We start from the raw sequence: 4178 nt of genomic DNA, 5'->3' as shown, positions 1-4178 counted from the left end.
GTGCATATTCAGTTCCAGAAAATGCTGACAGTCAGAAAGGGTGCTTAAGCACGAGCTTAACATTAGCGCATCTTTAATTCCTTTGGGCATTCAAAATTAAAAGTGTGTTTAAGTATCTTCCTGCTTGGGACATGAAATCTCTCTTTTCATTTTGATTTCTGCAGCCAATCTTTGTCTGTACCCAAGGCATCCTCTGTGCTCATTTCCATGCAACTCTTTAAATATTAACATTTATAGATTCACCCTGAGAGACACAAGTATGTGAGAAATTGAGCAGGACAATTTTTATTTAGATTTCAATTAATAGCATCTATGACAATATGYTAAAGTTATTTGTTTTCATCTGTTGATTTATTTTTCATATGAGATGAAATAGATTTTTAATGTCATCCAAAAAATGTTTTGTGGGTTTTATTATTCAACAAAAARTTTTTCATGCTATCACAAGGAAAATGACCCTGTGCAATTTGATCTGTTTTTTGTAAGATCACAGTAATTACAGAAAGAGTTCACTTTTGAATACTCAGAGGTTAGAACACATCCTGGAGTCACTGGCAAAAGCCTCAGGAAACCTTTTGYTCAGATTATTTAACCAGAAAAATCTATTTTTAAAGATAAGCACATTTGTTTGCAAACACCATGACTGAAATCTCTGTCTCAGACAAACAGATGCTTTGAGTGGGATTCACCTGACCCCTGAAAGATCTAAACTGTAGATATCTAATAATAGTAGGTGAAATAAATTAATTTCGATAGTCTATTGAGACAGATTTTAAATAYACCAAATGTTAATAGTTTCAACAAAAAAATTACTTCATAAAAGGAGATGTAATCCAGCCTGGGGATACTCAGAAGTATTCCAGATATGAAAAAGTGACTCTCTGTGCTATTATTTTTTTTATTTATGATTTTTATATAATGGTGCTTTCGTGTGCTGTCCACTTAGATATTATTTCAGTTTGGGGGTTCTGTTTACTTGGTTCCAGCCTTGTGTATCTGTATTAATCATACGACTCCCTTTTTATTCATTAGGCTGGAAGGCTGATCTGAGCTCTGGGGGTGCCTGTCCATCTCTGTTACACTTTGAGAATGCCACTGTATCTAACACAGAAAAGATGCTCAACTTCTACCCAAAATGTCAAATATTATAGACTTCAGTATATAATTATATAACCACTATTGAAAATATCACAGGTATTAAACTCTATGTTTAGCAGTTTTGCTGATCTTTAGTTTGTTTATTTTTTTTTTTACTGTCCTCAGTGTGAATCTGATCTTCCCCATCTATTTTTTAAAGATCCCGTATGTTACACCAAACATGGTGTGATCATAGCCCCTTGTCTGGCAGCTGCTCTGGGGTGATTTATAAATGTTTCTCTGGTATACCTGGSTTTCTGGTGGATCTGGAAGTGTGCACACTGCGTAACTAATGGCAGCAGTTTCGCTTCCTCTCACTCTCTGCTGGATGCCAGCCCAGGAGCAAACAGCAACATGTGCCAAGTTTCAGTGACATGTTCCCSAGTTCAGAAATCTCTCATACACCTGTCCATTGTTATTACAATTCACAATATGCGTTTCTCCTTCCAGCTGTCCTCCACCATGCTGGCATGTGTTGCTTTGAATAGCAGMCCTCAGTTAGATTTTCAGTTGCTGCAGTAGAAGGCACAACAGCAAGGGATTTATTTCAGTTTTGTAGTGTCTCCATGGTTTAATCTGCTCTCTAAGAAACTAGACACTTTGCAATTATCATCACTTGCCCACTGTCCTTAGATAGAGAAAAAGAGAGGATCATTCTGAATCAACTGCTAACAGTGGCTTTTGGTTAGCTGTATTGGTCAGTAGTGTATTGCTTATTTTGAAGAAGGAAAGAAAGAAGTGGGTTTTGATCCCATGCATGTTTTCAGAGGTCATTAAGTCAATTTTCTTTGTATTTAATCCAAGACAAACATACCATTCAGCAGAAGAAGGGGACCAGGGAAATATTAATATTACTGACTCTATAGAGGTAGAATCCTTCAGACTTTAAGCAAGGACATCTAATTTAGGAGTCTGCATTTTGCCATTGGCTATACCATTGAACTAAGTTCCCATTTGTGGCACTTGGGTACTTAAAAATAGTTAGATATTGCTCTCCACCAKGTTCTGCAATTGACCTCCTTGCAGTAACATCAGAGCTCCAGCAGTCAACCCTCCAGCTGTTCACCTGCTGCTCCACCAGCATTTAAACTCCATCAAAATTCCATGGGAGGGATGTGTAGGAAGATAAACAGTGAATTCTGGTTCCCATAAAAAAACATCACTGGAAACCAGGGAACCATCTAGTCTATCTTGGAATTTTTACTGGAACACTGAAGCAAAATTATTTCCAGGTTTATGGATTAAAATTGGTAGTAGTTCATTATTATTTTATTTGGATTTCTTTTCTTACCTGCTGTTATGATGTCCTGCATGCACACCTCTAGATCTTACTCCATAAGTTTATTTTAACAGAGTTTAGAAAGCCAGTCTTGCTGCCTAGCACAGATAGGGGATACAAAAAGCAAGTCCAATTTGGAAGAAGGCTGGACACAAGAGTTGTTATTATCCTTTTAGTTTAAAACCTTTGAAATTGCTCCCATATGGGGAAAGCATGGAGGTGAATTCCRCAAAGCGAGCATTGCACTGTGTACCAGATAACAAGATTAACCCGGGATTTCAGCTTTGGCTTTCTACCAGACACAAAAGCTTAAAATCCTGTGAAAGATGGCAAAGAAAGCCTGTCTTGCCTCCACATCTCAGGAATGAGGGGATCAGGCAACAATGCTAGAGYTTTTTCCCAAAGAAGCATTGCCTCAGTACTGCACAGCCAACTGGATTCACGGGTTCCACGGAGAGAGGAGATGTAATCACTCACTGAGGTGAGCGTGCTGTTTGTACAGCACAGAGAGAAATATTTCTCTTGGGAATGCTCCAATCCCTCCAGGCAGCAGGGGCTCCACAGGGGCAGAGGTGTGGATGATGGAGATGCCATCCCAAGGTGGACACCTGGGGAAAAGGGAGAGCAGGAGAACAACTCCTGAGCAGAGGYCCCATTCCATTTTCCAATCCCTGCTTGTTCCAGGCCTATCATCCACTAAAAAATGCCCATAGTTCAGATTAAAGAGAAATACTTTTGTGAGTAAAGAACATGGTGGAATATTTTATTCCTCCATGGAGGGGAGGAAAAATGCTCAATGCATTTTTCATCACTGTGGAAACCTGGTTCTTCTTTAGTGTTTGGTTTTTGTCTGCCTTAATTTTCCAGCCACCAAAACATGGAAATGCCCCTTGGAAATTCGTGCTAGRAGAGAGATAAGAGCAGGTGACTTTAAAATGACCCAGAGGTGTAAGGTTACCTCCTATTTTTAATCTACTAGTTTTTGCTTGATAAGAGAAAAGCAGGCATACTCAAAACAACTTACAARAGTGTTTTGTMCATATTTTACATAGGCATGRATGCMTCCTGCTTCTCAAAKTCCAGATTWCTTTAATGTTGAYATCTGGAAAAAGRGTCACTCTTTCATATTCCTCAAGCAGACTCCTCGTTGCCTGWCATTCAATGTCACATATTCTTTATYACATTAACATATCAAAATTAARCAGTCTTCCRTGCTTGTGTTAGGYGTCTCAGACCCATGAAACACCTTCTTCCTAACTGCTTCATGAGTGACATGATTCTATTTTTTAAAATTTATTTTAATTTGGTAATAACTCCAACATAGGTCTAAATATAGCTGTTAATTACATAAACATTTAATGACATAAGCATTTTCTATTTCTATGTATATTGTAAGTGGGTTTTGCAATTCAACACTGATTAACTGCTGATGGGCCATTTCCAGGGAGAAAACTAMCAAAGATCCTCTAGTCACTCAAACYCTAGTTAGAAAAAAGTGGGAAAACTCKGTTGGACCCTTTGTATCACAAAGAATTTTAGTAAAGCAAAGGAGGATAGCTGCCTTAATACATTTTGAAATAGCCATAAATTTCTTAATGCATATTTATATGTCCTCTGAGGCTGATACAGGAAAGGAGAGGAAGGCTGGTGGTATCTAAGCAATGCTATCAAAAGGTATTACCCCTGCAAAAGGAATGTGTTTTGAGCACGTGTGCTGTTGCTTTGGGAGAACTATATTTGATTTGCCTGTGTGGAATAAAAT

Source organism: Malurus melanocephalus, unplaced genomic scaffold (assembly GCF_030028575.1).
Source record: "Malurus melanocephalus ecotype Western Australia unplaced genomic scaffold, MMel_1.1 scaffold_142, whole genome shotgun sequence".
NCBI lineage: Eukaryota > Metazoa > Chordata > Aves > Passeriformes > Maluridae > Malurus > Malurus melanocephalus.
This window is presented reverse-complemented; position numbering follows the sequence as displayed.